General features: G+C 38.0%; 1 long non-coding RNA gene across 2 annotated transcripts in view; it reads right to left on the reverse strand.

Moving 5' to 3' along the window:
* The window catches only part of LOC109447115 (uncharacterized), a 260,261-nt gene that overhangs the window by 102,652 nt on the left and 143,411 nt on the right, over positions 1-14,198 (reverse strand). The window lies entirely within an intron of this gene.

Here is a 14,198-nt window from a genome sequence, read left to right on the forward strand (position 1 = left end):
AATCAGCTTTCCCAAGGTCACTCTGGCAGGGGGAGGAGCTGAACTCGGGTTCTAATGCCTGCATTCTTACACAGTGTGCTGTACTGTCTCTTGTGTGGCAGATGGTTGAGAGGGCATACATCAAATAGACAATTTGTGTGACAATTGTGACAGGGAGGAAATAGTAGAGCTGGGGGAGGAGAATGAAGGGAGAAAGTACTAGAATATAACAAAACCAAAAAGGGCACCTGCAGAGACTGATGATGAGAGTGAACCAGACTGAGGATGATGATTAACTTAAATCTATGCCTCTGATGTGTTTTTGTGTTTTTTTTTAAAAAAGTGCTGACATTAGCTAGAACATTCGGATTACTCTTCAATCTTAGAAAACCAAACATTTTAGATACGTGGTTTTTTTTTCTAAATAGCAACATTGTATATCAGAAATGTCTAGCCCAACAGATTCAGGAGTACCTGCCTAGAACATCTGAAGGACAACTCCAAGATCTCTTACCTCTGGAGACCTACTCACCACTGGCTTGGACTAGAGCACCAAACCACATATTCCTGATTTGTGCTTGAATTTATTGACAGGAATTTCTCCTGGGTGGAGAATTTCTTCCAACTGAAGATCAGTTTACTGTCTAGTACTTAGCTGCTATTCCCTCCCCTTCCTAGCATACCTATTCCCCAAACCCTTCTTCTCCTACTGTGTTTTGCCCCTCCATTCTGACATGTAAGCCCTATATGACATGCTTTGTAGATATTAACCCGTATCTATTCGTCCACCTGTCCATGAATGTAATCAGTAGACATCGAGTCCTCACTATGTGCCATGTACTGCGCCAGGGAGCAAGTACATGTGCAAGGACACAGGGACAAGTTGGATACTAACCATAATGACAAGAAGCTCACAGTTCAAGAAGGAAAACCAACATACACATGAATGAATGAAGTACAGTAAAACTAACTCCCTGGATCATCACATAGCCAAACGAAATCATGTATATAAAGAACACGTTTATAGAAAGTACTGTGACCAGTATTTAATAGCTACATCAAATTCCACAGAGCTTCCCTCCAATAGGCATCAATTTAATTATCTGTCATTTATTTGTTTAGGAGTCAGGCACTGTGACATGTGCTTGAGGAGAGTCACCTGACTGAGTACCCAAAAGCTGTACTTCTGTTTCCAAAGTATTGCAACAGTTTTTATTGAGAAGTGGTTGCATGACTAGAGATCATAGCTTCCATCCTCTTTGGTTTCCAGATGAGACTATGTGTATTTATTAGAATAAGCTTAACCACTGTAGCAAACAGATTCCCACATTTCAGTGACTTAACACAACAAAAGTTTATTCTGGCTCCCTGCAACAAAATGAAAGTAGTCATGGTGAATAAAGTGGAAAGCATTCTATACAGTCATCCGGAAACCCAGGTTTCTTCACTTTGTTATGCCCCAAGGTCTTATCACCACTAGAAGGGAAACAAGAGGGTAAAAAAATGCCCACTTTTAACCACCATGGCCCACATGTGACATATATTGCTTCCACTTATTTTCCATTAATGGGAACTAATAATATGGCTCCAGATTAATGCAAGAGGGGACCCAGTAGTACCTGGCTGAATAGTTACCTTCGAGTGACAAATCCACACAATTAAAGAAAAAGCATAAATTTCAATGGTATCATATGACTAGTTCTAACCAACGACATGTAGGAAGTACAGAGCATCACTCATGAACCAAGGTAGTGAAGCAGCCACTGTACTTCTTCCCCCCTTTTCCCTTTATTCCGGGTGGAAGTTCCTCAAACATGACTGAGCAGAAAGTAAAACGAGTTTTAATTGCCAAATCACCACATGGAAGAAAGGCTCCCACTAAACAGGAATGTAATGTGATCAAGAAATAAGTTTCTCTTAAGTTCATCCATTAACATATTGGCATTTTTTTGTTGCAACATCTAGAATTGCCCTAATTAATAAAATACAACACTATAATTCACTAATAAAAACTCTATAATTAATAACTCAATAAAGGCTCAGCATCTTGCATGCCACAGAGCTAGAGTTCAATAAATGCTATATACTTGCCTATTTGTGATTTCTTTAATGTCTTTTTGGGAATATGTGATCCTCTTGCTGTTTAAATGACTCTGCACACATTTTCTTTCCTCTCAAAGGCCCTCAGGATGTGGCTGTGGCCCTGCTGCTACTCATATTAATGTGCAAAAGAACAAATATATCAGGTTCATATTTAGTGTCAGGAAGGAAAGAAAAACTGGGACTTTCTCTGAAGCATATTTTCTCACTTCCCTCTTCATTTTTCAGACCTCTCCTTCTCCAGTTCTTTGCTATGCTATGAAAAGATAACCTGCTTTTGAATCCCAATAATTTAATTTAATTTACACACAACTGTTTCTTTAAATAAATATGAATATTTATCATTATAAAATGCATGAATTATTAAAACTTTTGAGAACACATCAAATATGATCCAAAGCCTCCAAACAGAGGCAAAATGCCATCTGTATTAGTCAGTTAGAGATGCCATAACAAAATATCACAGACGGGGTGGCTTTATTTCTCACAGTTCTTGAGGCTAGAAATCTACAATCAAGGTGCTGGCAGGGATGGTTCTTCCTGAGGCCTCCTTCTTTGGCGTGAAGGTAGCTAGCTGCCTGCTCACTGTGTCCTTTCAAGGCCTCGTTTCTATGCATGATTCTGGTGTCTCTTCCTCTTCTCATAAGGAAACAAGTGCTTAGCACTCTCAGAGGGCATCAAAGGAAAGTAGATCCCCCTAACTGCAGCAGACTCCATCAGAAAGCCTGCCTATGAACCAGTGGGGATACCTTGCCTGTGGATCCCCTCAACGGTCCCAGATATATGAATAATGCTCAGTGTGCTTTACCTATGCACACTCCGTGGATGGTTCCTGTGTGTGCCCTCAAGGGCAGTGAGAGCAAACATTTGCAGACAGCTAGTAAGCATGCACATAAATGTAGCCTAATTCTGTAGGACTGGGAAAAAGCAAACAGACTTAAGGATTCAGCACCATCCTGGGGATAGTAAATGGGAGACTCCCAGCACCTGACCTGGCTCTGCAGGATCAAGAGACGACATACAATATTAAGAATTTTCCCACACAAGGGAACAAACAAGACGTATGGAGCAAGCATATTGATAAGGTCTGAGAAAGCGTCAGAATCTCTAACAGTGCTGATGGAAGATATTTCTCTCCTGAAGCCAGTCAATAAAGACTGGAGGAGGTGACTTTCTTCAAATGCAAAGAGAGCCATGCAAGATTTCAAGGAACATGAAAAATCAAGGAAATATGACACACAAAATGAACACTGTAACTTTCCAGTAAACAATCTCAAAGAAATGGAGATTTGCAATTTGTCTGATAAAAAGATCCAAAATAGTTGTTTTATGAAAACTCGGTGAGCTAAGAAAACAGAGAAAGACAATTTAACAAATTCAGGAGAGCAATACACAAGCAAAACAAAAAGTTTAAAGAAATATAAAGATCATAAAAAGTCAACAAAGAGAATTTTGGAGTTGAAGAATACAATGAATGAAATGAAAAATCCAACAGAGAGCATCAATAGCAGACTTGATCAAGTACAAGAATCTGTTAGGTAGAAAAGAACAAAGAAAAAGGAATGAAAAAGAGTGAAGAAAGCCTATGTGAACCATGGGATACCTTGAAAAGACACAATCTATGCATTGTTGGAGTCCCAGAAGGAAAGCAGAAATGGGGCAGAAAGGAGAAAAGGGGCAGAAATTTTATTTAAAGAAATAATGGCTGAGAACCTCACCAATTTTTGGAGAGATTTGAAATCCAAGTTTATAAAACTCATAGGTCTCCAAACAAATTCAACTCAAAGAGATCTTCTCCAATATACATTATAATAAAGCTGTCTAAAATCAAAGACAAAGAGAATTTTAAAAGTAACGAGAAAAGAAAAAAATCTTCACATACAAGGGAATGTCCATAAGGCTGATTTCACAGCAGAAACATTGCAAGCCAGGAGAGAGTTGAATGATGTATTCAAAGTGCTGGGGGGAAAAAAGAAAACCTGGTAGCCAAGAATACTTTGCCTGGCAGAGCTGTCCTTCAGGGAAAAAAAGGGAGAGATAAAGATTTTCCCAAACAAAAGCTTAGGGAATCCGTCAATACTAGACCTTCCTTACAAGAAATACCAAAACCAGTTCTTCGAGCTCAAATGAAAGAATGCTAGTTAGTAACAAAAAAATATATAAAACAGATAAAGGGAAGTATATAGTAATGTGATGCAGTAATATGATGTTTTGTTAATAACTTAACTCTAGTATGATAATTAAAAGACAAAGTATTGAAATAACTATAGGTACAATAATTTGTTAATGGGTACACAATATAGAAAAGATGTAACTTGTGAATTCAAAAATGTAAAATGTGGAAAGGAGAGTAAAAAGATACAGTTGCTACTTTAAATATAAATGGATTAAATTCTCTAATAAAAAGGTATAGAGTGGCTGAATGGATAAAAAGCAAGATCCAACTACATGCTGCCTACAAGATTCACTTCACTTTTAAAGACACGTAAGCTCAAAGTAGAGAGATATAAACAGATGTTCCATGCAAATGGAAACCAAAAGAAAGTAGGAGTAGCTATATTAATATTAGACAAAATAGACTTGAAGTCAACAACTGTAAAAAAAAAAAAAAGAAAAAAAGAAAAGAAAAAGTTCATTGTATAATGATAAAAAAAGATGAATTCTTCAAGAGAATATAACAATTGCGAGTATACATGCATCCAACATCAGAGAACCTAAATGTATTCAGCAAACACTAACAGATTGTTACTAGTGAATTTTACCAATCATTTAAAAAAGAATGTATGCCAATACTTCTCAAATTCTTCCAAAAAATTGAAGAGGAGGGAACACTCCCAATCTCATTTTAGGAGGCCAGCATTATCCTAATACCAAAGCCAGAAGAGGACACTACCAGAAAATAAAACTATAGGCCAATATCCCTGATGAATATAAATGAAAAAATTCTTAATACTATCAAACAGAATTCGGTAGCACATAGAAAAGATCATACACCATGATCAATTGGGATTTATCCCTAGGATGTAAGGGTTGTTCCACATATGCAAATCAATAAATGTAATACATGACACTAATAGAATGAAAGATAAGAAGCATATGATAATCTCAGTAGATGCAGAAAAGTATTTGACAAAAATTAACATCCTTACACAATGTTATATGTAAATTATATATCAACACAACTGGGGGGCAAAGGGCAACTGTAGAAACTATATTTTCCCCACGTCTTTTTGCTAAACTTCGAAGGCTCTAGAGTTCTCTGAGTTTATTCCTCAATTTATCTGTTGGCATAAAACAAAGCTAAACTAATGTTTTGAAGACTCTGAGCATAGGTATTGGAGCTTGACCTGAGTTTGAGTGCTGACTCTGATACTTGTTAGCTGTATGACCTCAGGCCAATTGTTCAATGTTTTGGACCTTCGAGATAATTACCTTTAAAATAGGAAAAACAATGTATATTGTATAGGGTTAATTAAAGTATTCGAAAAAATATATACATGTATATGTAAATCATATGATGTATTAGTTTCCTATCGATGCTATTATCACAAACTTAGGGTTTAAATCAGTATACTCCTACACTTATTCTCTTACAATTCTGGAGGTCAGCGGTCAGATGAATGTTACCAGGCTAAAATCAAGGTGCCAGCAGGACTGCTTCCTTCTGGAGGTTCAGGGGGTAACCCATTCTTCGTCTTTGCTACTATTTAGAGGTTGCCAATATGCCTTTGCTCACGGTCCTTTCCATTTTCAAAGCCATCATAGCAGTATCTTCTCTCCTTTGTGACTTCCTGTCTCCTTCTTATAAGGATCCTTGTAATTACATTGTACCCACCTATATAATCTAGGAAATCTCCCCATCTCAAGATCTTTAACTTAATCACATCTGCAAAGTCCCTTTTGCCACATAAGGTAACATATCCATAGGTTCCAGGAATTAGGACATGGACATCTAATGGGCCCTTATTCAGCCTACCACACATGGCTTACCTGTTGGTTTTGCCTGCACAGTATCTCCTTTACCCTCGAAATGGCAGTGTGGCTAATTGGGTTATGGTTACCAATTCTTCATCCTCTGATGATAGAATTCTGTGTCTATGTCCTTTGCCATGTGTCTACAGTAGAGTGAGCATATTCAACAGTAGAAAGTTGATGTTCAACTTGACCATGGAATTTGCTTTGGTCAATGGAATGTTTGCTTAGTACATATGTTATAAGTCAAGGCTTTAAATGTGCTTGCTTAGTTTGACTTTTGTTTTGAGAAAAAGATGCCCTGTAAAACTTCTGGTCCCAGAGGAAAACAGATATGGAGCAACTTATACCCAGTCTATACTGAAGTAGAGCTTCCCTAGCCTATTTATTAATAAAAATAAAATGTTTGATGTGCTAAACCTCTGCGATTTGATGATAACTTTTATGCACCACTACTACAGTAATAGTTAACTAATTAAATTGTTTAAGTTAGTTTCCCCAGAAGTAGACTCTGAAACATGGACACTGTCAAAAGAATGAAAAAAACAAGCTACAGACTGAGGAAACATTTACAGAAGACATATGTGATAGATGACTGTTATTCAGAATATACAAAGAACTCATAAACTCAACAATAAGAAAACAAACAACCTAATTAAAAATAGATCAAAAACCTTAATAGACACCTCACCAAAGAATATAAGCAGGTAGCAAATAAGCATCTGTATGTTATCACAGAAATACAAATTAAAGCAACAACAAGATGCCACCACACACCTATTAGAATGGCCCAAATCCAGAACACTGACACCACCAAATGCTGGTGAGGATGTAGGGCAACAGGAATTCTCATTAATTGCTGCTGGGAATGCAAAGCGGTACAGCTACTTTGGAGAGCAGTCTGTTGATTTCTACAAAGTTAAACATACTTTTACTATATGATTCAGCAATCATATTCCTTGGTATTTATCCAAAGGAGTTAAAAATGTCTGTCCACACAAAAACCTGCACATGGATGTTTATAGCAGCTTTACTCATAATTGATAAAACTTGGATTTGGTAAGACTTCCTTCAGTAGGTGAATAGATAGGTAAATGATGGTACATCCAAACATGGAATATTATTCAACTCTAAAAAGAAATGAGCTATCAAGCTATGAAAAGACATGGAGGAAACTAAATGCATATTACTAAGTGAAAGAAGCCAAGCTCAAAAGGCTGCCTACTGTATGATTCCAACAATGTGACATCTGCAAAAATCAAAACTGCGGAGACAGGAAAAAGATCAGTGGTTGCTATGGCTTATGGGTGGGGGAGGGAAGGATAAGTAGAAAAAGCCCAGAGGAGTCTTAGAGCAGTGAAACTACTTTTTATGGTACTATGATAATGGATAAATGTCATTATAAATTTGTCCAAACCCATAGAATGTACAGCACCAAGAATGAACCCTAATGTAAACTATGGACTCTGGGGGATAATGTTATATCAGTGTAGATTCATCAGTTGTAGCAAATGCACCACTCTGCTGGGGGATGTTGAGAAGGGGAGAAGCTATGCAGGGGGACAGGGAGGATGTAGGAAATCTCCGTACTTTCATCTCAATTTGGCTGTGAACCTAAAACTGTTATAAAAAATAGAGTCTATATTTTTTTAAAAATTAAGAAGCATAGCTGTGCTATAATCTTTATCACTACTTCCCAGACTATTCTAATAAACAAGATATTTCTATATCAGTCATTGTGATTTTGGGGTTTTTTTTGTTGTTGTTTGTTTTTTTGACCTGCATTTTCCTTACCTGTGTATACAGGGGTGAGGAATATCAGAGTCTCTCCTGCACACTGGTATAGCCCCACCCCAAGTTACCCCAGGTTACCAGAGAAAAATGGCATACGTTGGCACTATGTACCAAGCAGGATGTTCTGTTTTATACAGATATTAACTCATTTAATCATCAAAACCACCTTATGAAGAAGCGTTATTATTCTTGTTTCACAAATGAGCAAACTAAAGCTCAGACACACACTAAATAACTGAAGTAAAATCACTCAACAAAAGGTAAAAGAATATTATTTCAGAAAGTGCATGGACTCCGGGGTGACCGGGACTAAAATCCTGTCAATCACTAGCTATAAATGTGGGCTAGTAACTTAACAGCTTTGCGGGAACTGATTGAACTGATGTCTACAAGGCGTGGCTTGTGGTAGATATTTATTAAATAGTGATCTCTCCTTCTCCTAGACAGCAACGGGGCTGTGATTTGACTCTACTCTGACTCCACAATTCTTGTTCCTTTGTCCTTCCTAGTCTCCCTTCAATAGCAAGCTGCCTCGGGCAGATTTGGGGCATGGGTTTTTGCGCAGTGCAGAACTAGCAAAGAATTATTATCCACAGCAACCTTAAAAATTGAGTACTTAAGTATTGATTTATTTTTATTTAATATGACTTCCTGAAAAACCTCTTGTCTCCTAAAGATTCAGTTGAAATTATTAGCCTATAGACATTTATGGATACAAGACATGCAGCTTTCAAAAAACGGATTAACCCCTCTCTTTCATATTTTACACTGCATCGGGCACTGAAAAGTCAGTCTGGTGTGATAGATCTCTTTGTGGTTTTAATCATAACAATTGTATCAAATGACTCTTTTTTGTGCATGTGATAACATCATAATGGAAAACTAAATCGATAGCATATTTCTTAATCTAATTATATGCCTTGCATTTCTAAACCAGTTTTAATGAAATACAATAAGTGGTAGTGTGGAAATTAGAAGAGCCTTAAAAAAAAAGCAGTTGCAAATAATATTGTCAGTGACAGGCACAGAAGTATGAACTTTGTCAGTCTATATGAACAATGCCTTCCCAGTGAGACTACACAATAAAAAGACAAGAAAAAACAGGAGGATTATCCAAACAAATCATCATTTTCACAGGATAAGCCTAGGCTGCATCAGTTCAAAAACGGATAAGGAGCATCAGAGACTTCAAAACTCATCTACTTACAAACCTCAATTTGTATCATTGTGAGGTCACCAATTTATAAACACACTAACACCTTCATGTGATTTTTAAATGAAGGAAAAACAATGTATATGTCTAAATAAGCCTCTTTCCTTATTTAGAAGAGTAACTCATGTTCATTACAGAAAGTTTGAAAGATTGAAAAATATAAATACATCACATTAAAAAATACACAAAAAGTGCATTAGCCTAAAATCCCACACCCAGAGATAACCATGGTTAACATTTTACCATATTGCCTTTGTTTTTTTCCTATGCATATGGTCCATATTTAAAATGATGCAATAATTTGTTGAAAGCAAAGTCAGATAGTTCAGAGTAATAAAGTAGATAGCCCACAAATAGACCCTAATATAAAAATACGTGCATATTGCTTTTATAGGTCCTGTATTAGTTTCCTGTGGCTGACATAACAAAGTACCACAGACCGGGTGTCTTAAACAACAGACATTTATTTTCTCACAATTCCGGAGGCTAGGAATTCAAGATCAAGTTTTCTGCAGGGTGGGTTTCTTCTGAAGCCTCTGCCCTTGGCTTTTAGATGGCCATATTCTCCCTATGTCTCCATATGTTCACCCCTCTGTGTATGCTTGCTGCCCACATTTGCTCTTCTTGTAAGGAGACCGGACTATTGGATTAGGGCTCACCTTAAGGACTTCGTCTTAACTATTTACCTCTTTAAAGATCCTATCTCCAAATACAGTCACATTCTGAGGTATCAGAGGTGAGGACTTCAATATATAAATTTGAAGGGACACAATTCAGCCCATAACAGGTGTTAAGTGTGGCAACACAAACACATCACACACCCAATAGGGAGATAGCATATTCTAGGTCCTGCAGCAGGTACTAGAGACATAAAAGTTGGTAAACCAGAGTCCTCTGCTGAAGACACTTATATTAGGAGGCAAAGGAAGGACTACTTAGTAAATGTCACTGGGGAATTTATGACAACTCGGGGAAAAAATATGTAAAAACTCACCTTCTGCCATGTACCAAAATAAATCTCATATTTCGTAAAATTATAAATGTTAAGGAGCAGGGGGAGGAGGTAGTGAAGAAGGAGGAGGGGACAAAGAAGGAGGAAGAAGAGGAGAAGGAAAACAAGGGAAAGAGGAAGAGGAGAAAGGGGAAGAGAAGAGTGGAAAAGAAAGAAGTTAGAAATGAGTTTTATCTGTCTTACCTACGAATGGGGTATTTGGTTTTAATCCAGTCATTCATTCATTTAATAAACATTGTTGACCATTTACCGCAAGCCACATGTTCAGCTAGGCACAGAAATGAACCAGGTTTTTAGTGTTTATACACACTGGAAGAGGCCCCATTGGATTGCTTATAATATAAATACAAGTTCACATTTCTTTACTGGCCTGTTTAATATTGGCGACATGTCCCTACACCAATGTCACGAGCTGTATGTAGTCAATATGTTCCTCCTAAGTTGTTTTCAAGAGCGTTTTGTAAATCAGATCCTATTAGAAGTGCACAAAGAGAACCTGTTTATAAGAGCCCTGGAGGGAACGCTGTGGTAAAAAGAAGCATCCTTATGTAAAGGGAGAAACTCCGTCTGGGTTCCAGCGCTGTGGCAGTCCCAGCTATCATACCTGTGCAGGTTATGCCTGAGCACTCATCTGTGTTCCCACTATCTGTCCTTCTGCCTTGGGTTCCAAAGCCCTGGAGGGTGGCCCACCACATCTGTTCCCTTTATTGTGTCCTGTGTCAAAATGAAACATATACAAAGAGATCTCAGGAAATGCTTTGAGATGTGCAGCAACAGATCCCAGCAAGCAGTGTCCACGGGGCTACACTGAGGAGATGCCCTGTGCATCCCACTTCTAAACTGTAAGGCCCTACATCTTATACATAGCACTGCATTGCCAAGTATAGGGAGCTGGCCCCCAGGATCCCTCAGTCTTGTTCATGTTCTCTGCAACAGAGAGGAGAAATGATTTGAGGAATGACAAAAGAAAGTGAGAGAGTTGGAGACCACTTGGGACACTCCAAAAACTGCATGCTGAGCTGTGCTGGGTTGCTCACCACGTGGGGCCTTGGGAAAGGACAGGCTTTTCTGTAAGCTTCCAGGTAGTACTGTCTTCTCTGATGGAAACCTTCTCATATTGGTTACATGTTGCATAGTAGCTTGCTCTCAGAATCTAATTACCAACTCAGAAGAAATGAATAAATCCCCACCTTTTATCTTAGGCTCAGAGAAATGATGTAGCCAAAAGTTGCTTTTCTGATGAGGAATTTTATAGCACCAATGAGTGGCATAATTTCTGGCTGACAATTATTCAATTCAATCAAAATGTAGTCAACCTAAAATTGTTTAAACTCAATACTTGTAAATATAAACATACGCCCAGAATTAGACCAATACTGGTGAATTTTCCTAAAGAAAAAAAATACATTTCTCTCGCATGATAAGTTATTTTAATTCTTTGACCAATTTTCTATTTAGTAATATTGTTCCAGTGTTATTTCTATTTTACTAAAATTGTTTTCATGAATATCCACTGTTTTCCATGTATATTTTATAATAGAACTTTCATTCATTGATTTTTTTTTCTATTTTTGTCCACATCAAGTTAAATGATAATAGCTTGTGCCATTGTAAGTTTTCTCTGGGGGCCATTATTTCTACAAAGTCTAATTTTCTTTACTCAATGTTGCATTTATAAATTTTGTCAAAATGATTTTATTCACTCATTAATATTTTGTCAATTTTTTTTATCATATTTAGTTTTAGCCTTTGATGGTCTTTTGGGCTATCGTTCCAAAAACTATTATTTCACCAGCTGATTTCTGTATTTTTCAGCTTTACCCTGTTGTTCACCTGTAACATATTTGACCATGTAAAGTTTTAGTATTGACAATTTTTTGTTATTTTTATTATTTCTATCAATGATATCCCATATGTATAAGATGTAAAATAATATATTTGTATTCAAGGCAAATAGGAAACAGAAGGAGTCAAAATATCTGTGAAGTCAATATAGTGTGGTGAAAACTTCCTGTTTCATTCAAATACAAACATCCCTGAAAAGGTCAGCCACCATTTATAGTTGGAATATGGAAAAAGTGATTCACATCTCATGCTTTCCTGAGAGATTAAAATGGAGGTTTTTCACTTTCCCAGCTGCCTAGCAGCTGAGGTAATGGCACATAACCTGGTCTCCATCTGTCCCTTTTTCCTTCCTGAGGCTTCAGCTCTACAACTGGAGAAACAAAGCAGCAGAAATGGGAGAACTGTTCCCTTGCAGTGCAGCTGTGGCAGCAGGGAAATACCGAGTCCCAGAATGACCATGAGGGCTTCAAATGCCATGCTAAGGGCATTGAACTTTATCCTGTAGGGACTGGGCCATGGAGGGCTCTATTTGGGGTACCACATGCTCAAATCTTAAATTTAGAAGATGACTTTTGTGGGACCATGGAGGATGGATTGAAGACATCAAGTCTGGAGACAGACCTCTGCAGAGCTAACTCTACACCATAGTTCTGCATCTTCCCAATCCAAGACACTGGGGGCCAATACTGCTCCCCTGGTCCTTTATGACATGGCTGTTGCATTGCCAAACTTGGCATCTGCCCGGTAATTTCACTCTACTCCACTGGGCCCCTCTTTGTTCTTCGAACAAATCATTCCACACCTCCATGCCTACATACATTCTTTTTCTATTACCCAAGCAACTCCTTTCTCCCATTCTCTACCTGGTGGGCTTATACACATAATTGTTTCAATATGAAATAAACAATAAAAACTATGATAATAACCCTAAATATTTATTTGGAATATGCTTTACACCATTCACTGCCGTGAATCTCACCAAATAACAAAATTGAGGTCCAGAAAGATTGACTAACTTGTTCATGGTTGCCCAGCAAGTGAGTAGTGACTGGATTTAAACTTAGTTTGACTTCAAAGCATTTGTATGTGCTTAACCCACACCATCCTGTTCCACCAGCAAACAGTTGAATGTGGCATATATTTTCACACATACTCTTTTATTTAATCCTCATGGCCAGTGGATTAGATATTATTATTATTATTTTAATGTGGAGAATACTGAATCTTGGTGAATTTAACTGATTTCCCCAGAGCTGCTCTATCTAACTACAAAGTCATTATACTTCCCTATGTCTGCTTCATAGATGGTTATGACACATATTAGCTCTTTCCGTTCTACCTGTTCTTGATGTTTCTGCCATGCCCATATCCAGATCACACAGGTAACCCAGTTACACAAGTAACCCAGTTACACAGGTAACTGGTCTGACAACACCTTTACCCAAAACCAGCTAGTGCACACTCCTCCTGAGAATTCAGCATGCCTGACAGGGGCTGTAGGAGTCAGTTATGTATTGTACCTTCTCACCAGTGATGTCTTCCAAGTAAAATTGTCCAGCCCACAACCCCTGCTGCCTAGGTGACTGACTGTGTTGTATATTATATGATTCTACTCTTTAACTACAGCTAATTGGACTCTAAAGCAGGCCATCAGACATCTTTTCTTGGAATGTTGAAATAAGGAATGCTAAGAGGATGTGTCCATGTTGAGAACTGCAACTCAAAGGCAGAGTCAGGATCAGAGTAATCACAATGATCCAAGGGCAAGCCAAGGACACAGGGTACAAAAAGAAAGCAGAGACTTAGAAATCCAGGTGGTAGCAAACAAAAGAAGGCAACGGATGTATTCATAGAGAAGTAAGAATTGTAAGAGAGTGGGGGAGAGGGGCCATGAGGCCCATGAGAGATACAGGAGGAAGTCATTAGAGTTTCCTTGTTTCCTAAGGTCTTCTTTGTTTCCACCCAAGTGTGTTCCCAAAGAAGACATTCTATTTAATCGGGTATCATGGGTGACACTCTAATTCTTACCACCCAAAGAGCAGATCTTAAAAAATAAACAAACATCCATTTAATCTTGAGGGTTTCCTATAAAAGACATTCGGGCTCCAAATCCAAGAGCAAGCAGGGAAAAAGTGAAATGATGATATACAAAGCCTTGAAGCCTTAATCCAAGCCCTCCACCTCAGTTGCTAACCCACACAGTTCTCCTCCCCATTCTTCTCCTGCCTCTCCTTAGCACCCCCACCAGCTCTCAAGAGTCCCATTCAATCTCTTTAGGGTCCA

This window comes from Rhinolophus sinicus, chromosome 14 (assembly GCF_057876585.1).
Source record: "Rhinolophus sinicus isolate RSI-liver-muscle chromosome 14, RSI-T2T, whole genome shotgun sequence".
NCBI lineage: Eukaryota > Metazoa > Chordata > Mammalia > Chiroptera > Rhinolophidae > Rhinolophus > Rhinolophus sinicus.